The 22,626-nt window shown below is 51.7% G+C and overlaps 1 protein-coding gene across 5 annotated transcripts in view; it reads left to right on the forward strand.

The window, feature by feature from the left end:
- Positions 1–22,626, forward strand: part of LOC140393874 (synaptotagmin-B) — an 882,906-nt gene that overhangs the window by 367,194 nt on the left and 493,086 nt on the right. The window lies entirely within an intron of this gene.

The raw sequence follows: 22,626 nt of genomic DNA on the forward strand, positions 1-22,626 counted from the left end.
AGCTGAGAGTCAGAGCGGAGATATAAAAAGAGCGGGAGCTGAGCGTCAGAGTGGAGATTTAAAAAGAGAGGGAGCTGAGAGTCAGAATGGAGACTTAAAAAGAGAGGGAGCTGAGAGTCAGAGTGGAGATTTAAAAAGAGAGGGAGCTGAGAGTCAGAGTGGAGATTTAAAAAGAGAGGGAGCTGAGAGTCAGAGCGGAGATTTAAAAAGAGCGGGAGCTGAGCGTCAGAGTGGAGATATATATTTTTATTTATTTTTTATAAATTTAGAGTATCCAATTCATTTTTTCCAATTAAGGGGCAATTTAGTGTCGCCAATCCACCTACCTGCACATCTTTGAGTTGTGGGGGCAAAACCCACGCAAACACGGGGAGAATGTGCAAACCCCTCACGGACAGTGACCCAGAGCCAGGATCGAACCTGGGACCTTGGTGCCCTAAGGCAGCAGTGCTAACCACTGCACCACCATGCTGCCCCAGAGTGGAGATTTATAAAGAGCAGGAGCTGTGAGTCAGAATGGTGATTTAAAAAGAGGGGACGTTGAGAGTTCAGAGTGGAGATTTTAAAAGTGCAGGAGCTAAGAGGGACACCTCTGGGCAGCGGGCTGAGTTAGAAACAAAATCCTGGTGTGATGTCATAGGAAAACGGTAAATTAACTGGCTGGTAAGTAACTGTCAATTTGCACGACCTATTCTAAATTGCTTTCAGATTAAAGGTAAACAGATATTCTACAGATTAGAAAGACTAAAACTAGCTGGCAATTAAAAAAAAAAAAATCTAATTAAATAAAATAGAAATGTAGGGCCAGGTGATATGTTGTTCCTGCATGATGTGGGAGTTGGTGGACCCCATTGTGGTTCCCAGTGACCACATCTATAGTGAGTGTTGGTTGCTTGAGGAACTCCGGCTCAGAGTTGATGAGGTGGAATGTGAGCTTCGGACACTGCGACACAGCAGGGAGGGAGAGAGTTACCTGGACACTGTTTCAGGAGACAGTCACACCCCTTAGACTCACTAAGTTGAATTTGGCCAGCGGTCAAGGATAGAAGGGTGTGGCTGCAAGTGAGGCAGGTAGAGGGATCCAGGAGGTAGGGTTGCAAGAGCCTCAGCCCTTGACCTTGCCCAACAGGTTTGAGGCTCTTGCTCCCTGTGTGAACAGGAACGGGACTACAGTGAGAATGAGCAAACTGACCACAACACCATGGTACAGAGAGCCATTCAATTTGGGTGAGAGAAAAGAAATATAGTCGTAATTAGGAATAGTACAGTTAGGAGCATAGACACTGTTTTCTGTGACCAGGATCGAGAGTCCCGAAGGTTTTGTTGCCTGCCTGGTGCTTGGGTTCGGGATATCTCATCTTGGCTGCAGAGGAACTTGGAGTGGGAGGGTAAAGATCCAGTTGTCGTGATCCGCATAGGTAGCAACGACATAGGTAGAACATGAATAAAGGTTCTGCTGAAGGAATATGAGCAGCTAGGTGCTAAATAAAAAAGCAGAACCGAAAAGGTAGTAATCTACCTGAGCCACGAGCTAATTGGCACAGGGCACAGGGCCAAGACAATTAAAGAGGTAAATGCATGCCTCAAAGGTTGGTCTGGGAGAAATGGGTTGAATTCATGGAACATTGGCCCCAGTATTGGGGAAGGAGGGAGCTGTTCCAATGGGACGGTCTTCACCTGAGTCAATCTGGGACCAAAGTTCTGGCGAATCACATAACTAGGCTGTAGATAGGGCTTCAATCTAAATAGTAGGGGAGGGGTAAGGTTCACTTGAATGGAAAATTAGAAAACCAAAGGCAAAGAAGAAGTTGAGAGTGCAGATTAATCATGAGGACTTTAAATGAGTTAAAGGGGCTGAGGGCTCAGGAGAAGTTAGTAATAGAGAAGAGAGTATAGAAAGCGGCAGGAATCCAACTTCAGGCACAGCAAAAAAATGGACAACGATGAGAAGGGGGCAGTCAATGCAGAACTGAGTGTGCTGGACCTAAATGTGCGCAATATACAAAACAAGGTAAATGAGCTTGGCTGCAAGATGATCGGGACTGGCATCTAAATAGCCAAGGATGAAGGACAGGCAGGTGGATAGAGGGGTCAGGGTTGCATTGTTAGTAAGAAATGAATTAAAATTGATAGCAACAAGCGATATAGAGCCAGAAGGTGTAGAATCATAGAATAGAATAGAATTTACAGTGCAGGTGGACTTGGAAAGTCAGGTTGGTAGTGGATCCCAAGAAATGATATTTGTGGAATGTCTAAGAGATGTTTTTTTGGAGCAGCTTGTGGTCGAGCCTAATAAGGAACAAGCAATCCTGGATTTGGTGATGTGTAATGAGGCAGACCTGATGCGGGAACTTAAGGTGCATCGTACCCTTAGGGGACAGTGACCACAATACGATAGAATTTACTCTGCAGTTTGATAGGGAGAAGCTGGAATTAGATGTAACAGTTTTACAATTGAATAAAGATAACTACAAAGATATGAGGGAGGAGCTGGCCAGAGTTGATTGGAAGGGGAGCCTAGCAGGGAAGACAGTTGAACAGCAATGGCAAGCGTTTCGGGGGGTTATTCGGGAGGCACAACAGAAATTCATCCAGAGGAGGAGGAAACATGGTCAGAGGAGGGTGAGGGAACCATTTTTTTATTTTTAAAAAATAATATTTATTAGAGTTTTCTCAAAATATCAACAACAGAATGGAAAAGAACCCCCGTGTCCCCCCCTTATACATAAATAATATATTAACACCCCGAGTTTAGCACAAAGCAAACATAGCAAATATATACACCCCTCAGATCCCCCAGGGTAAATAAACAAAAATATAATTGAACCCCCCCCCCCCCCCCCCCCCCCCCGGCCGGGTTGCTGCTGCTGTTGACCATTGTCTACCGTTCTGCCAGGAAGTCCAAGAACGATTGCCACCGCCAAAGAACCCTTGAACCGATCACATTAAGGTGAATTTCACCCTCTCCAATTTAATAAAACCCGCCATATCGTTGATCCAGGATTCCACGCTTGGGGGCCTCGCATCCCTCCACTGAAGAAGAATCCTTCACCGGGCTACCAGGGACGCAAAGGCCAGAATACCGGCCTCTTTCGCCTCCTGCACTCCCGGCTCCCCTGCAATCCCAAATATTGCGAGCCCCCAGCCCGGTTTGATCCTGGATCCTACCAGCCTCGACACCGTCCTTGCTACGCCCTTCCAAAATTCCTCCAGCGCTGGGCATGCCCAGAACATATGGGTGTGATTCGCTGGGCTCCCTGAGCACCTAACATACCTGTCCTCTCCCTCAAAGAACCGGCTCATCCTTGTCCCGGTCATGTGTGCCCTGTGCAGTACCTTAAACTGTTTGAGGTTGAGCCTCACACACGAAGAGGAAGAGTTCATCCTCACTAGGGCATCTGCTCACGTCCCCTCTTCGATCTCCTCTCCCAACACACCTTTCAACTCTACCACCGAGGCCTCCTCCTCCTCCTGCATCACCTGGTAAGTTTCCGAGATCTTCCCCACTCCAACCACCCACCCCCCCCCCCCCCACCCCACCCCACCCCCGAAAGCACCCTGTCCTGTACTGTGCATGGCAGCAGCCGCGGGAAGTCCACCACTTGCCGCCTGGCAAACGGCCTTACCTGTAAATAACTGAAGGCGTTCCCCGGGGGGGAGCCCATACTTCTCCTCCAGTTCACCCAGGCTCGCGAACTTCCCGTCCACAAACAGGTCCCCCAACCTTCTTATCCCTGCCCTGTGCCACCCCGAAAACCCTCCATCTATTTTCCCTGGGACAAACCGGTGGTTCCCCCGTATTGGGGTCCACACCAAGGCCCCAATTTACCCCCTGTGCCGCCTCCACTGCACCCAGATTTTGAGGGTAGCCGCCACCGCCGGGCTCGTGGTATACCTCATTGGAGGGAACGGCAGCGGCGCCGTTGCCGGCGCCTCCAGACTCGTACCCTCACAAGACGCCGTCTCCAGCCTCTTCCATGCAGCTCCCTCCCCCTCCATCACCCACTTGCGCACCATCGCCGCATTGGTGGCCCAGTAGTACCCACAGAGGTTGGGCAGCGCCAGCCCCCCCATCCCTACTCCGCTCCAGGAACACTCTTCTCACCCACGGAGTCCCTCGCGCCCACACAAACCCCGTTATGCTCCTGTTGACCCGCTCAAAGAAAGCCCACGGGATAAAAATGGGGAGGGACTGGAACAGGAACAAAACTCTTGGGAGCACCGTCATCTTAACTGACTGCACCCTACCCGCCAGGGACAGCGGCAGCGCGCCCCACCTCTTGAACACCTCCTCCATTTGCTCCACTAGCCTCGTGAAATTAAGTCTATGCAGGGCCCCCCAGCGCCTGGCCACCTGAACCCCCAAGTACCTGAAGCTCCTCTCCGCCCTTTTTAGTGGGAGCTCGCCAATCCCCCTCTCCTGGTCCCCTGGGTGAACCACGAACAACTCGCTCTCCCCCATGTTGAGCTTGTACCCTGAGAAATCCCCGAACTCCCTGAGGATCCTCATTACCTCCGGCATTCCCCCCACCGGGTCCGCCACATACAGCAGCAAGTCGTCCGCATAGAGCGACACCCTATGCTCCTCCCCGCCCCTCACCAACCCCCTCCAGTTCCTCGACTCCCTCAGTACCATAGCCAGGGGTTCAATCGCTAGTGCGAAGAGCAGGGGGGACAGGGGACACCCCTGCCTCGTCCCTTGATGCAACCGAAAGTACTCAGACCTCCTCTTGTTCATGGCCACACTCGCCATCGGGACCTCGTACAACAACCTAACCCACCTAGCAAACCCCTCCCCAAACCCGAACCTCTTCAGCACCTCCCACAATTACCCCCACTCTACCCTATCCAAGGCCTTCTCAGCGTCCATCGCCACCACTATCTCCGCCTCCCCCTCCCTCGCCGGCATCATAATCACGCTCAGGAGCCTCCGCACATTCGCGTTCAACTGCCTCCCCTTCACGAATCCCGTCTGGTCTTCGTGGATCACCTGCGGCACACAATCCTCAGTTCTCGTGGCTAAGACCTTCGCCAGCACCCTGGCATCTACATTTAACATCAAAATCGGCCTGTAAGTCCCACAGTGCAGGAGATCCTTGTTCCATTTCAGGATCAAGGAGATAAGTGCCCGGGACATCATCGGGGGCAAAGGCCCCCCCTCCCTTGCCTCATTGAAGGTCCTAACTAGCAACGGGCCCAACAGGTCCACATATTTCTTGTAGAATTCGACCGGGAAACCATCCGGCTCCAGTGCCTTCCTCGCCTGCATGCTCCCTATCCCTTTGGCCAGCTCCTCCAGCCCAATCGGGGCCCCCAATCCCGCTACCAGTCCCTCATCCATCTTCGGAAACCTCACTTGGTCCAGAAAGCGGCCCATCCCTCCCTCCTCCCGCGGGGGCTCAGACCGATACAATTCCTCATAAAAGTCCTTGAAGACCCCATTGATGTCAACCCCACTCTGTACCACACTCCCTCCCCTGTCCTTAACTCCCCCGATCTCCCTAGCTGCATCCCGCTTCCGAAGTTGATGCGCCAGCATCCGGCTTGCCTTTTCCCCATACTCATAAATCGCCCCCTGGGCCTTCCTCCACTGCACCTCCGCCTTCCTGGTGGTCAACAGGTCGAATTCGGCCTGGAGGCTACGCCTCTTCCTCAGCAGTCCCTCCTCTGGCACCTCCGCATACCTCCTGTCTACCCTCACCATCTCCCCCACCAGCCTCTCCCTCTCCCTCTGCTCTCTCCTCTCCTTGTGGGCCCTAATGGAAATCAGCTCTCCCCTAACCACCACCTTCAGCGCCTCCCATACCATCCCCACTCGGACCTCCCCGTTATCATTGGCCTCCAGGTATCTCAGCTTCCTCGGACCCGCTCACTCACCTCCTCGTCTGCCAACAACCCCACCTCCAAGCGCCACAGCGGGTGCTGGTCCCTCTCTTCCACCAGCTCTCGGTCTACCCAATGCGGGGCGTGATCCGAAATGGCTATCGCCGAGTACTCGGTATCCTCTACTCTCGCTATCAGCGCCCTACTCATAATAAAGAAGTCGATCCGAGAGTGAGCCTTATGGACATGCGAGAAGAATAAAAATTCCCTAGCCCCCGGCCTTGCAAATCTACAAGGGTCCACCCCTCCCATCTGGTCCATAAACCCCCTCAGCACCTTAGCCGCCGCCGGCTTCCTACCCCTCCTAGACCTGGAGCGATCCAGTGCCGGATCCAACACCGTGTTAAAGTCCCCCCCCCATGATCAGGCCCCCCACTTCCAAGTCCGGGATCCGACCCACCATGCACCACATAAAACCCGCATCATCCCAGTTCGGGGCATACACATTGACCAGCACCACCCTCTCCCCTTACAAGAACAAAGAACAAAGAAATGTACAGCACAGGAACAGGCCCTTCGGCCCTCCAAGCCCGTGCCGACCATGCTGCCAAACTAAACTACAATCTTCGACATTTCCTGGGTCCGTATCCCTTTATTCCCATCCTATTCATGTATTTGTCAAGATGCCCCATAAATGTCACTATCGTCCCTGCTTCCACCACCTCCTCCGGTAGCGAGTTCCAAGCACCCACTACCCTCTGCGTAAAAAACTTGCCACGTACATCTACTCTAAACCTTGCCCCTCTCACCTTAAACCTATGCCCCCTAGTAATTGACCCCTCTACCCCGGGGAAAAGCCTCTGACTATCCACTCTGTCTATGCCCCTCATAATTTTGTAGACCTCTATCAGGTCGCCCCTCAACCTCCTTCGTTCCAGTGAGAACAAATCAAGTTTATTCAACCGCTCCTCATAGCTAATGCCCTCCATACCAGGCAACATTCTGGTAAATTTCTTCTGCACCCTCTCTAAAGCCTCCACATCCTTCTGGTAGTGTGGCGACCAGAATTCAACACTATACTCCAAGTGTGGCCTAACTAAGGTTCTATACAGCTGCAACATGACTTGCCAATTCTTATATTCAATACCCCGGTCAATGAAGGCAAGCATGCAGTATGCCTTCTTGACTACCTTCTCCACCTGTGTTGCCTCTTTCAGTGACCTGTGGAACTGTACACCTAGATCTCTCTGACTTTCAATACTCTTGAGGGTTCTACCATTCACTGTACATTCCCTACCTGCATTAGACCTTCCAAAATGCATTACTTCACATTTGTCCGGATTAAACTCCATCTGCCATCTCTCCGCCCAAGTCTCCAAACAATCTAAATCCTGCTGTATCCTCTGACAGTCCTCATCGCTATCTGCAATTCCACCAACCTTTGTGCCGTCTGCAAACTTACTAATCAGACCAGTTACATTTTCCTCCAAATCATTTATATATACTACAAACAGCAAAGGTCCCAGCACCGATCCCTGTGGAACACCACTGGTCACAGCCATCCAATTAGAAAAGCATCCTTCCATTGCTACTCTCTGCCGTCTATGACCTAGCCAGTTCTGTATCCACCTTGCCAGCTCACCCCTGATCCCATGTGACTACCATGAGGGACCTTGTCAAAGGCCTTACTGAAGTCCATATAGACAACATCCACTGCCCTACCTGCATCAATCATCTTAGTGACCTCCTCGAAAAACTCTATCAAGTTAGTGAGACACGACCTCCCCTTCACAAAACCATGCTGCCTCTCACTAATATGTCCATTTGCTTCCAAATGGGAGTAGATCCTGTCTCGAAGAATTCTCTCCAGTAATTTCCCTACCACTGAAGTAAGGCTCACCGGCCTGTATAGTTCCCTGGATTATCCTTGCTACCCTTCTTAAACAGAGGAACAACATTGGCTATTCTCCAGTCCTCCGGGACATCACCTGAAGACAGTAAGGATCCAAAGTTTTCTGTCAAGGCCTCAGCAATTTCCTCTCCAGCCTCCTTCAGTATTCTGGGGTAGATCCCATCAGGCCCTGGGGACTTATCTACCTTAATATTTTTTAATACACCCAACACCTCGTCTTTTTGGATCTCAATGTGACCCAGGCTATCTACACACCCTTCTCCAGACTCAACATCTACCAATTTCTTCTCTTTGGTGAATACTGAATTCATTTAGTACCTCTCCCATTTCCTCTGGCTCCACACATAGATTCCCTTGCCTATCCTTCAGTGGGCCAACCATTTCCCTGGCTACCCTCTTGCTTTTTATGTACGTGTAAAAAGCCTTGGGATTTTCCTTAACCCTATTTGCCAATGACTTTTCGTGACCCCTTCTAGCCCTCCTGACTCCTTGCTTAAGTTCCTTCCTACTTTCCTTATATTCCACACAGGCTTTGTCTGTTCCCAGCCTTTTAGCCCTGACAAATGCCTCCTTTTTCTTTTTGACGAGGCCTGCAATATCTCTCGTTATCCAAGGTTCCCGAAAATTGCCATATTTATCCTTCTTCCTCACAGGAACATGCCGGTCCTGAATTCCTTTCAACTGACACTTGAAAGCCTCCCACATGTCAGATGTTGATTTGCCCTCAAACATCCGCCCCCAATCTATGTTCTTCAGTTCCCGCCTAATATTGTTATAATTAGCCTTCCCCCAATTTAGCACATTCATCCTAGGACCACTCTTATCCTTGTCCACCAGCACTTTAAAACTTACTGAATTGTGGTCACTGTTCCCGAAATGCTCCCCTACTGAAACATCTACCACCTGGCCGGGCTCATTCCCCAATACCAGGTCCAGTGCCGCCCCTTCCCTAGTTGGACTGTCTACATATTGTTTTAAGAAGCCCTCCTGGATGCTCCTTACAAACTCTGCTCCGTCTAAGCCCCTGGCACTAAGTAAGTCCCAGTCAATATTGGGGAAGTTGAAGTCTCCCATCACCACAACCCTGTTGTTTTTACTCTTTTCCAAAATCTGTCTACCTATCTGCTCCTCTATCTCCCGCTGGCTATTGGGAGGCCTGTAGTAAACCCCCAACATTGTGACTGCACCCTTCTTATTCCTGATCTCTACCCATATAGCCTCACTGCCCTCCGAGGTGTCCTCCCGCAGTACAGCTGTGATATTCTCCCTAACCAGTCGCGCAACTCCGCCACCCCTTTTACATCCCCCTCTATCCTGCCTGAAACATCTAAATCCTGGAACATTTAGCTGCCAATCCTGCCCTTCCCTCAACCAGGTCTCTGTAATGGCAACAACATCATAGTTCCAAGTACTAATCCAAGCTCTAAGTTCATCTGCCTTACCCGTAATACTTCTTGCATTAAAACATATGCACTTCAGGCCACCAGACCCGCTGTGTTCAGCAACTTCTCCCTGTCTGCTCTGCCTCAGAGCCCCACTGTCCCTATTCCCTAGTTCTCCCTCAATGCTCTCACCTTCTGGCCTATTGCTCCCGTGCCCACCCCCCTGCCATACTAGTTTAAACCCTCCCGTGTGACACTAGCAAACCTCGCGGCCAGGATATTTATGCCTCTCCAGTTTAGATGCAACCCGTCCTTTTTATATAGGTCACACCTGCCCCGGAAGAGCTCCCAGTGGTCCAGATAACGGAAACCCTCCCTCCTACACCAGCTGTTTAGCTGCTCTATCTTCCTATTTCTAGCCTCACTGGCACGTGGCACAGGGAGTAATCCCGAGATTACAACCCTAGAGGTCCTGTCTTATAACTTTCTGCCTAGCTCCCTGAACTCCTGCTGCAGGACCTCATGCCCCTTCCTGCCTATGTCGTTAGTACCAATATGTGCAACGACCTCTGCCTGATTGCCCTCCCCCTTCAGGATGCCCTCTACCCGTTCGGAGACATCCTGGACCCTGGCACCAGGGAGGCAACATACCATCCTGGAGTCTCTTTCACGTCCACAGAAGCGCCTATCTGTGCCACTGACTATAGAGTCCCCTATTACTATTGCTCTTCTGCGCTTTGTGCCTCCCTTCTGAACATCAGAGCCAGCCGTGGTGCCACTGCTCTGGCTGCTGCTGTTTTCCCCTGATAGGCTATTCCCCCCGACAGTATCCAAAGGGGTATACCTGTTCAAGAGGAGGACAACCACAGGGGATTCCTGCACTGACTGCCTATCCTTTCTGGTGGTCACCCATTTCTCTGCCTGCACCTTGGGTGTGACCACATTTATATAACTGCGATCTATGACGCTTTCTGCCACCTGCATGCATGCTTACAGCTTACCACTTACCATTACGTACCTGCCGCCATTGTCTGTCACAATGCTCGACACCTCGAACGACACCCTCTTTCCCACCAAGATCACCACCCCCTAATTTTTGGCAGCCAACCCTGAGTGAAACACCTGACCTACCCACCCCATCCACAATCTTACCTGGTCTGCCACCTTCAGGTGTGTCTCCTGGAGCATGACCAAATCCGCCTTCAGCCCCTTCAGGTGCTCGAACACCCGGGCCCGCTAGATCGGCCCGTTCAGTCCCCTTACATTCCAGGTTATCAGCCGGATCGGGGGGCCACCCGCCGCCCTCCCCCGCCGACTAGCCATAACCCCTCCTTGGCCAGCCACGTGCCCGCACCCCACACCCGGCCCGTTCCCCACGGCGGCAGACCCCCGTCCCCACCCCCAGCTACGATCCCTCCTAGCTGCTTTACTCCGCCCATTGCACTCCCGCAAGTCAGCTGACGCCTGCTGACCCCGGCTACTCCCGCCTCTCCTTCGACTCCTCCCATTGTGGGACATATCCTCCTCCTCCATTACCCATCCACAGGCTCTACGCCTCCCCCTTCCATCCCAGGCGCGGAAAACAACCCTCGCTTCCCCGCCCCCTCCAGCCTTCAGCGCGGGAAAAAGCCCGCACTTTCCACCTGCCCGGCCCCGCCACCCCTGTCGCTGTTCATTTTATAGGCCCAGTCCCCTCACCCCCGACTTGGGCCTCACCCTCCCCCGCGGCGCCCCATCCCCCCTACCAGCCATCCACCCCTACTCCATTTACTTACCCCCCCTCCCAGAGCCCTCCCGACAGACCCATCCAAAACAGTGCCCAACCCACCCTAACCACCCACATCAAACCAAACAGAAATAAGGGCAAAGAACCCCCCCTCAAAGTGTAACACCCCAACAACAATCCCCGACCACCCATCCCGACCCTCAGTTTGTGTCCCGTTTCTCGGCCTGAACAAAGGCCCACGCCTCCTCCAGATTTTCAAAATAATGGTGCTGGTCCTTGTAGGTGACCCACAGTCGCGCCGGCTGCAGCACGCCAAACTTCACCCTCTTTCTGTGCAGCACTGCCTTCGCCCGATTGTACCCGGCCCTCCTCTTCGCCACCTCCGCACTCCAGTCCTGGTACATCTGAACCTCCGCGTTCTCCCACCTGCTGCTCCTCTCTTTCTTGGCCCACCTGAGCACACACTCCCGATCAGCAAACCGATGAAACGGCACCAGCACCACCCGCGGTGGCTCGTTAGCCTTGGGCCTCCTCGCCAGCACTCAATGGGCCCCTTCCAGCTCCAGGGGCCCCTAGAAGGACCCCACTCCCACCAGCGAGTTTAGCATGGTGACCACATAGGCCCCCACGTCCGACCCCTCCAGCCCCTCTGGGAGGCCCAGAATCCGCAAATTCTTCCGCCTCAACCGATTCTCCATCTCCTCGAACCGTTCCTACCATTTCTTGTGGAGCGCCTCGTGCGCCTCCACCTTTATCGCAAGGCCTAAGATCTCGTCCTCGTTGTCGGAGACCTTTTGTTGGACCTCACGGATTGCCACCCCCTGGGACGTCTGGGTCTCCAGCAGCTTGTCTATAGAAGCCTTCATCGGCTCCAGCAGGTCCGCTTTAATCTCCCTGAAGCAGCGCTGGATAACCTCCTGCTGCTCCTGCGACCACTGCATCCACGCTGCCTGGTCCCCGCCCGCCGCCATTTTGCTCTTCGTCCCTCGCACCTTCTTTGGGTTCACCACCACTTATTTAGTCGCCCCGCTTCTGGTCCAAGCCACACACTGTTGGGGAACTATTGCAATCTCCTTCCCACACCAGGAAACGTCGAAAAAGTGCCGTTGAGGGCCCTGAAAAGAGCCCAAAAGTCCGTTTTTAGCGGGAGCTGCCGAATGTGCGACTTAGCTCCGCATAGCCACAACCGGAAGCCAGGGTGAGGCAACCATGACTAACAAGGGAAGTCAAGGACAGCATAAAAGCAAAGGAAAAATACAATGCAGCGAGGATTAGTGGGAAGCCAGAGGATTGGGAAGCCTTTAAAAGCAAGCAGAGGCCAACTAAAAAAGCAATAAGAGGGGAGAAGATGAAATATGAATACAAGCTAGCATGTAAAATAAAAAAAGATAGGAATAGTTATTTTTAACTTATATATATATATTAATAATATATATGATTGGAACACTGGAAAAAGATGCTGGAGAAGTAGTAATAGGGAACAAAGGAATGGCAGAGGAACTAAATATGTACTTTGCATCAGTCTTCACAGCGGAAGACACCAGTAGCATACCAGAACTTCAAGAGAGTCAGGAGGCAGAGGTGAATGCAATGGCCATCATTAAGGAGAAGGTGCTGAGAAAACTGAAAGGTCTGAAGGTGGGTACATTACCCGGACCGGATGGGCTATGCCCGAGGGTTCTGAAGCAGATAGCTGAGGAGAGTGTGGAGGCGTGGCGGTGATCTTTCAGGAATCACTGGAGGCAGGGAGGGTCCCAGAAGATTGGAAAATGGCTGATGTAACACCCCTGTTTAAGAAGGGAGGGAGGCAGAAGACAGGAAATTATTGGCTGGTTAGCTTGACTTTGGTTGTTGGTAAGATTTTAGAGTGTATTATTAAGCATGAGATTGCGAAGTGCTTAGAAGTACACGATAAAATAGGACTGAGTCATCATGGATTCGTCAAGGGGAGTTAATTTTGACAAATCTGTTAGAATTCTTTGAGGAGATAATGAAGACGTTAGACAAAGAAGAATCAGTGGACGTGATCTATTTGGATTTTCAGCAGGCTTTTGACAAGGTGCCGTAAAGGAGGCTGCTAAATAAGGTAAGAGTGCATGGTGTTAGGGGGAAAGTATTGGCATGGATAGAGGATTGGCTGCCTGGCAGAAGGCAGAGAGGGGGGATAAAGGGATCCTTGTCAGGAAGACAGTTGGTGACTAGTGGTGTTCCACTGGGGCCAGTGTTGGGGCCACAGCTATTCACGGTATACATTAATGATCTGGAAGAAAGAACTGAGGGCATTGTTGCGAGGTTTACATATGATACATAGATATGTAGAGGGACAGGTTGTGTTGAAGAAGCAGAGAGGCTGCAGAAGGACTTGAACAGGCCAGGACAGTGGGCAAAGAAGTGACAGATGAAATACAATGTAAAAAAGTGTGAAGTTGTGCACTTTGGTAGGAAGTATAAAGGCAAAGACTATTTTCTAAATGGGAAAAGGCTTTGCAAATCAGAAGCACAAAGGGACTTAGGAGTTTCTTAAGGTTAACGTGCAGGTTCAGTTGGCAGTTAGGAAGGCAATTGCAAGTTATCATTCATGTCGAGAGGGTTAGAATACAAAAGCAGGGATGTACAGTTGAGGCTTTATAAGGCTCTGGTCACACCCTATTTGGAATATCGTATGCAGTTTTGGACCCCGTATCCAAGGAAGGATGTACTGGCCTTAGATAGGGTCCAGAGGAGGCTCACAAGAATGATCTCCAGAATAAAGGATTTGTCATATGAGGAGTTGTTGAGGACTCTGGGTCTGCACTCGCTGGAGTTTAGAAAGATGAGGGGGGATCTCATTGAAACCTACAGAATACTGAGAGGTCTCGATAAAGTGAACGTGGAGAGGATGTTTCCACAAACAGGAGAAACTAGAACCCGAGGGGACAGCCTCAGACTGAAGGGACGATCCATTAAAACAGAGATGAGGAGGCATTTCTTCAGCCAGAGAGTGGTGAATCTGTGGAATGCATTGCCGCAGAAGGCTATGGAGGCCAAATCACCGAGTGTCTTTAAGACAGAGATAGATAGGTACTTGATTAATAAGAGTATCAGGAGTTATGGGGAGAAGGCAGGAGAATGGGGATGAGAAAAATATCAGCCATTATTGCATGATGGAGCAGACCCGATAGGTCAAATGGCCTAATTCTGTTCCTATGTTTTATGGTGTGTCTCAGCAGCCTTTACGAAGAGGAAATTCAATGCCCACTATTTGTCTACCATGTCAGGTTTGGCCACCTCTGTTCACAGGTTCAGAGTTGATGTTCTTTTTTTAAATAAATTTAGAGTACCCAATTAATTTTTTCCAATTAAGAGGCAATTTAGCGTGGCCAATCCACCTATCCTGCACATCTTTGGGTTGTGGGGGCGAAACCCACACAACCACGGGGAGAATGTGCAAACTCCACATGGACAGTGACCCAGAGCCAGGATTGAGCGTGGGACCTCGGCGCCATGATAGAGTTGATGTTCTTCACGCATGAATACAGAACATACTTCTTATGCAGTTTGATTTGCAATGTATCCCAGCAGTGGCCCTACTCTTTCAAGTGCCTCAAATAATAGGATTCCCGCTGGGTAACATATTGTTGCCATAATGTACCTGAGGGCAAAAAAGAAAATTATTTGAGCAATTGGCACAAAATGAATCACATTAATCTAAATCCCAGCAGGGAAAAATATAACCTTCCGCTGCCCATATTTCGTAATTTACATCTGCCATCCTGCATGGGTACGCCTCTGGATTACATTCAGCAAACAAATATCAGAGAGATGCCAGCCAGGCTGTGGATCAACATGCTGATGAAATGTTCTGTCCTGCTAATCCAGATAGATCTTGCTGTATCTTTTTCTGTCCATGATGGGTGGAAGGATGTCATCACCCATACTTGAAGGTGCTCGCTTCATTTCTGAGGACCAATCCCATTGGTTTGCCTTCATCTCAGCCCATTCAAAAGGGACGCAATGTCACTGCAGTACACTCTGGACTTCCTGGTCACTGACCAGCTGTACGTTGAGGCTTTTAAAGCCTTTTTTCTTCAAAGTAAGTTACTGCATTGTACTTTAAGGCCCAGCTTTAGGATATTCTGCAGTGCAATGAAGTATCCTGTCGTATCACTGTTAGGAAAACAGATAAAAATTTTGATTTTATTGAACAATGTAATAATTGTGGACTGTAATGCCCATGCACCTGTATCTGAAGGTGTGTGAATAATGCCACTTTAAAAAAAAATGGAGAATGGACAATCTAAATTGTAACAAGATGGATGAAGGGGTCAGAGTTGAAGGGGTCAGGTGACCTCCCTCCTTGTCTGTCAATTACACATGTACCTAACCATGAACCTATAAGTACCCTACTTATCTGGTCAAGACATTAATTGTAAATGATCGTTTGGAACATTCCTTTGAGAAGACATTAAAAATGCAACAGTTCTCTCCAGTGGATTTAACAGCTACTACTGTCTCAATACCCACGGCCACTGATTCACAATGAATGACAACACAGACTCAATGGCTGCAGAATAAAATTTCGCAGAATGCATCTGAAGAAAAACCGTTCTAACACAAGGAGATGCAAATTGCCAAGATTCAAACTCCATTCTGTGTCAATGCTAAAGTTATCAGTGATCATTTGTGTGGACAATATGTGTCATTGTATCAGTGTTATACTGTCAATTCACTGTGAGACCATGAGAACGAGCGAAAATTAGGCTTTAATATCCATGAACTCGCCTGCCAGAGTCGGCTGTACAAATGAGTGCCACCCACAGGTGGCCGGACTATATATGGCCCCGGTGAGGGCGGAGCCAGAGGCGGAGCCCGCTGGGGTTCCAGTACAGTACCTGGAAGTAGTCCGTATCATCACTTCCAGGTCATGGGTCACATCATTATACAGACAGTACAGACAGCTCATGCATTAGGTGAAATACATTCACCACATTCACCCCCTGTTAAAAAAATCAAGTCCAGCAGGGGTGACATGGGGTCATTAGAGATTCAGTCTGTCTTGAGGCCAGATCGTTCTTTTAGACCTCCTCAGCTCTGGCGATGCGGCGGGCACGGTCGTTGCCGATGGTGACTCAATGGCTGCAGAATAAAATTTTGCAGAATGCATATGAAGAAAAACCGTTCTAACACAAGGAGATGCAAATTGCCAAGATTCAAACTCCATTCTGTGTCAATGCTAAAGTTATCAGTGATCATTTGTGTGGACAATATGTGTCATTGTATCAGTGTTATACCGTCAATTCACTGTGAGACCATGAGAACGAGCGAACATTGGCTTTAATATCCATGAACTCGCCTGCCATAGTCGGCTGTACAAATGAGTGCCACCCACAGGTGGCCGGACTATATATGGCCCCGGTGAGGGCGGAGCTAGAGGCGGAGCCCGCTGGGGTTCCAGTACAGTACCTGGAAGTAGTCCATATCATCACTTCCATGTCATGGGTCACATCATTATACAGACAGTACAGACAGCTCATGCATTAGGTGAAATACATTCACCACATTCACCCCCTGTTAAAAAAATCAAGTCCAGCAGGGGTGACATGGGGTCATTAGAGATTCAGTCTGTCTGGAGGCCAGATCGTTCTTTTAGACCTCCTCAGCTCTGGCGATGCGGCGGGCACGTTCGTTGCCGATGGTGACTCCGGGGGCGTTGTATCTGGAGCTTGAGCCTCAGTCCGGCGTGTCGGAGACGGTTGGGGGTGGGGGTAGCGGGTGGAGGCAGTGCCAGCGCGGGCCAAGACAGGAGACCCAGGGGGGTGTAAAGGGCACAGGGGGTGGGTGTAGGCAGCAGGGAAGGGGGCGCGTTGGCAGGGGAACCAGCTGGCGCCAGATCTCGTAGGGAGACCGTATCGTGCCATCCGTCCTGGTTCGCGATGTAGGCGTACTGGGGGTTGGCGTGCAGCAGCTGGAACCTGTCGACCAGGGGGTCGGTCTTATGGCTCCTCATGTGCCTCCAGAGAAGGAAGGTTCCGGAGTTGTCAGTCAAGGTGGAAGCGAGACCCCGGAGATGGACTTCCTAGGGAAGAGAAACAAGCGGTCGTGAGGGGTCTCGTTTGTGGCTGTGCCGAGGAGTGATCTAATGGAGTGGAGGGCGTCGGGGACGACCTCCTGCCAGCGGGGGGTTGGGAGATGTCTAGACCGGAGGGCCAGAAGGACGGCCTTCCATACCGTCGCATTCTGCCTCTCCCCCTGCCCATTTCCCTGCAGGTTATAACTCTTGGTCCTGCTCTACGCGATGCCTTTGCTGAGCTGGTACTGACGCAGCTCATCGCTCATCGCTCATGAACGATGTGCCCCGGTCGCTGTGGACGTAAGCAGGGAAACTGAACAGTGTGAAGATGCTGTTCAGTGCCTTTATCACAGTGACCGAGGTCATGTCGGGGCAGGGGACTGCGAAGGGGAAGCGGGAGTACTCGTCGACGACGGTTAGAAAGTATATATTACGGTTGGTAGAGGGAAGCGGACCTTTGAAGTCCATACTTAGGTGCTCAAAAGGCCGGGAGGCCTTTACCAGGCGGGCCTTGTCTGGCCGGTAGAAGTGCGGTTTGCACTCTGCGCAGACCTGGCAGTCCCTGGTCATGGACTTGACCTCCTCGGTGGAGAAAGGCAGATTGCGGGCCTTAATAAAGTGGGTAAGCCGGGTGACTCCCGGATGGCAGAGGTCATCATGGATAGCCCGAAGACGGTCATCTTGCGCGCTGGCGCATGTGCTGCGGGACAGGGCATCTGGGGGCTCACTGAGCTTCCCAGGACGATACTTGATATCGTAATTGTAGGTGGAGAGTTCGATCCTCCACCTCAGGATTTTGTCATTTTTTATTTTGCCCCGTTGTGCATTGTCGAACATGAAGGCGACCGACCGCTGGTCGGTGACGAGGGTGAACCTCCTACCGGCTAGGTAGTGCCTCCAGTGCCGCACGGCTTCCAATATGGCTTGTGCTTCCTTCTCGACTGAGGAGTGTCGGATTTCGGAAGTGTGGAGGGTTCTAGAGAGGACTGCGAAGGGGAAGCGGGAGTACTCGTCGACGACGGTTAGAAAGTATATATTACGTTTGGTAGAGGGAAGCGGACCTTTGAAGTCCATACTTAGGTGCTCAAAGGGCCGGGAGGCCTTTACCAGGTGGGCCTTGTCTGGCCGGTAGAAGTGCCCTGCCCGCCTGGTTGAGTGTGGCGGCCAGTGCGATGTCTGACACATCACTCTCTACCTGAAAGGGGACGGACTCGTCCACCGCGTGCATAGCGGCCTTGGTGATGTCGGCCTTGATGCGGCTGAAGGCCGAGCGGGCCTCAGCCGTCAGGAGAAAAGTGGTGGTTTGAATAAGTGGGCGGGCTTTGTCCGCATAGTTGGGGACCCACTGGGCATAGTAGGAGAACAGCCCCAGGCATCATTTGAGTCTGTGGGGAGGAGGGAGTTCCGTGAGAGGGCACATACGGTCGGGGTCGGGCCCTAGCACTCCGTTCTCCACGACGTAGCTGAGGATGGCCAGTCGTGTAGTGCGGAAAACGCACTCATCTTTGTTGTACATGAGTTTGAGGGATTGGGCGGCCTGGAGGAACCTCTGGAGGTTGGCGTCATGGTACTGCTGACCATGGCCGCAGATGGTGACATTGTCCAAGTATAGGTATGTAGCCCGCAAACCGTACTGGTCCATCATTCGGTCCATCGTTCACTGAAAGACCGAGACTCCGTTAGTGACGCCGAAGGGGACCCTGAGGAAGTGGAAGAGTCGGCCAGCTGCTTCAAAAGCAGTGTAGTGGCGTTCTTCCGGGCGGATTGGGAGCTGGTGGTCGGCCGACTTCAGATCGACTGTTGAGAACACATGGTACTGTGCGATCTGATTGACCATCTCCGATATGCGGGGGAGGGGGTACGCATCCAGTTGCGTGAACCGGTTAATAGTCTGGCTGTCGTCTACAACCATCCGGTTCTTTTCCCCGGTCTGGACGACCACCACTTGCGCTCTCCAGGGGCTGTTGCTGGCCTCGATGATCCCTTCACTCAACAGTCGCTGGACCTCCGACTTGATAAAAGCCATATCTTGGGAACTGTACCGCCTGCTCCTGGTGGTGATGGGCTTACAGTCGGGAGTGAGGATCGCAAAGACCAAAGGGGGGGGGGGACCTTGAGGGTCGGGAGGCTGCATACCGTCAGGGGGGGGTAAGTGTCTGCCAAATGTAGGGTCAGGCTTCGGTGACTGCATTGGAAGTCTAATCCAAGCAGTAGGGGGCGTAGAGATGAGGGAGGACGTACAACTTAAAACGGGCGTACTCGGCGCCCTGCATCGCGAGGTTAGCGATACAGTACCCCCGGATATGGACTGAATGGGATCCGGAGGCAAGGGAGATGGTTTGGGATGCGGGGTATATGGGAAGGGAGCAGTGCCTTACCGTGTCAGGGTGAACAAAGCTCTCCGTGCTCCCGGAGTCAAAAAGACAGGGGGTCTCGTGCCCGTTGACCCAGACGACCATCATTGAGTTTTTCAAGTGCTGCGACTGGTCGAGGGTGACTGTGCCCAGCTGCGGGTAGCCAGCGTGGTCGGCGGTGTCGTGGTCACAAATGGCGGCCCCCATGAGTCACACGTGTCGGGCTGGGTGGACGATGGCGACCAAGATGGCCACCCCCACGAGTCGCATGTGTTGGGCCGGGTCGAAGATGGCGAGCAAGATGGCTGTCTCCATCGGTCGCACGTGTCGGTCGGTGTTGGAGCCGGCGGGCAAGATGGCGGCCCCCACAAGTCGCACGAGGCTGATGGCGCGTCTGAAGGGGGTGTTCCGGGCAGGCACGCAACCAAGTTGCGGGGTCTGCGGGCCTGTGAGTCCGCGGGTCGGGCCTGGTGAGTGTTCGATTTCTGGGCTTTAGGTCGGCCCAGACAGACTCTGGTGAAGTATCCCTTTTTCCCACAGTTGCTGCACGTTGCTGTGCAGACTGGTCAACGCTGCCGGGGGTGTTGACCTTGACCGCAGAAGTAGCACTGCGGTTCCCCGGGCTGGACTGGCAGCCGCGCAGCCCAGGGCCGTGACATAGTCAGGTCCGACAGGGGTCACGATGATGGCGTCCATGAGGGGTTCGCAGGGTCCACGGGCAACGCACTGAGGCTCTGGTAGGCCACGAGGTAGCTAGCTATGCCGTGTCCCGCAGGTCAGTGTCCCGTTTTCCAGCAAGCGCTGCCTGATGTAGTTCGATCGGACCCCAGCCACGTAGGTGCTCCGGATCTGTAGGTTCATGTGTTCCTCTGCCGTCACATCCTGGTCGCTGCAGTTCCTCGCGAGTAGGGTCAGTTTTTCCAGGTAGTGATTCCCCAGTGCGTTGACGGCGAGTCATGAGGAGATGTCGGGTGTACACCTCGTTTACAGGCTTCACGAAATGCGCCTTGAGGGTTGCGACCGCCGCCTCGTACGTGGCCGCTTTCTCGATCAGCACGGAAATTCGATGGCTCACTCGAGCGTGGAGGAGTCACAGCTTGAGGGTTTCAGTGGGAGGCGTTGTGGAGGAGTCGAGGTAGGCCTCGAAGCAGCAAAGCCACTGTTTGAAGATCTCCTTGGCTTCTGATGCGCGCGCGTCCGGTTAGAGCATATCTGGCTTTAGAGCGGCTTCCATGATGCTGTCTATGGATATTAAATTGTTATACCGTCAATTCACTGTGAGACCGTGAGAATGAGGGAGCATTAGGCTTTAAAATCCATGAACTCGCCTGCCAGAGTCGACTGTACAAATGAGCGCCACCCACAGGTGGCCGGACTATATATGGCCCCGGTTAGGGTGGAGCCAGAGGCGGAGCCAGAGGCAGAGCCCACCGTGGTTCCAGTACAGTACCTGGAAGTAGTCCGTATCATCACTTCCAAGTCATGGGTCACATCATTATACAGACAGTACAGACAGCTCATGCATTAGGTGAAATACATTCACCACAATCAGCAAATGCAGATACTTCCAGAATACAAAAAGACAAAGCTGAATACAAAACAGTCAGTAATACAGTAGAAAGTACCCCCAATACCCCAAAACAGTAACCACCAAATAATCAACAAGAAAACAAAACCATCAGCATTCAAGCCAGCACCACCCCCCCTCCACCCCCACCCCCCCCCTCCGCCTCCCCCCCCCCCCCCCCATCCCGCCACCGCCCCTACAAATGGCGCCCAAACGAGCAGCAAAGACCACTGGAAAAAGACACACTGATATAATAATAATAATTATAATAATAATAATCGCTTATCGTCACAAGTAGGCTTCAATGAAGTTACTGTGAAATGCCCCATGGCGAAAGAGAGAGAGGGAGAACACCCCGCCCCTCACCAGCACAGGAGGAGACCCAAGGCCCCAGTGCACAGAAGCACGAGGGGGGGGGGGGGCTGAGTTCAGCCCAAATAACAGTTCCATTACACAGGCGATTAAAATACAGGGTAACCACAAAAACCACAGAACAGACACAATACGAAAAAAAAAAATCAACTATACACCAAAGACAAAACTCAATAAACAGTCAATAACAAGACCAACCGCCAGAGCTGAAGCCAGCGAATGCTCACCCCCCCCCGCCCCATCCCAATCTGGCTCCAGCAGCAGTCCCACATCGGTGGAAAGGTGCCCACGAGCAGCACAGTCCACTGTAAAAGGACACACAGGCACGGAGCATGACTGAGGAGAGAGATAGAGAACACCCCTCCCCTTCACCAGCATGGGTGCAAACCCAAGCCCTCAGCGCACAGAAGCACGAGGGACTGCAATCATAGATTATCATAGATTATCATAGAATTTACAGTGCAGAAGGAGGCAATTCGGCCCATCGAGTCTGCACCGGCTCTTGGAAAGAGCACCCTACCCAAGGTCAACACCTCCACCCCATCCCCATAACCCAGTAACCCCACCCAACACTATGGGCAATTTTGGACACTAAGGGCAATTTATCATGGCCAATCCACCTAACCTGCACATCTTTGGACTGTGGGAGGAAACCGGAGCACCCGGAGGAAACCTACGCACACACGGGGAGGATGTGCAGACTCTGCACAGACAGTGACCCAAGCCGGAATCGAACCTGGGACCCTGGAGCTGTGAAGCAATTGTGCTATCCACAATGCTATCGTGCTGCCCGTCACGGGTGAGCACCCAGCTGTTAGGCACAAAACGAAAACTACAATAACACAATAACAAACATACAATCACCCCCCACCCCCACCCCCCCACCCCCAGTTAAACAGAGACCAAAATCAAGACAAAAGAAAAACAAAAAACACGGGAGATACCCTGATACGGTCTCCGAGTTACAGAGTCAATTGGGCTGCCGCCCTGCCGCTCCCACAGTACTTGCATCCGGTCTTCGGACGCCATCCAGTTCAAAAACTACAAGAGCATGCTCTCTTCAGCCCAGCAGCAGGCCAACCAAAATCTGCCCCTTGCTTCACTGCAAGGCCAAGAAGCAAAATGGCAGCCGTAAGCAAATAGACAGCCCCAAGCATGTTCATCAACAGACAGGTTCTCTCCTCTCTCTCCCTCCCCTGTTAGCAACTTCCAGCAGCAGGCTCCACTTCCCCTTCATCAAACCAGTAGCAGGCTTGTTCTGCCCTGCCTCAGTCCAGGCTGTCAGAAAAAGGCAGCCGGCATACAAAACAGCAAGTCTGGAATCAGTATTAAAGCTAAAACAGCAGGAGCTCAGAGAAACACATAAATTTTAATTTATTAACTCCATAATACAAAAGACTACAGCTGAATACAAAACAATCAGCAATACACTAAAATACAC

Source organism: Scyliorhinus torazame, chromosome 17 (assembly GCF_047496885.1).
Source record: "Scyliorhinus torazame isolate Kashiwa2021f chromosome 17, sScyTor2.1, whole genome shotgun sequence".
In the NCBI taxonomy this organism is placed as follows: Eukaryota; Metazoa; Chordata; class Chondrichthyes; order Carcharhiniformes; family Scyliorhinidae; genus Scyliorhinus; species Scyliorhinus torazame.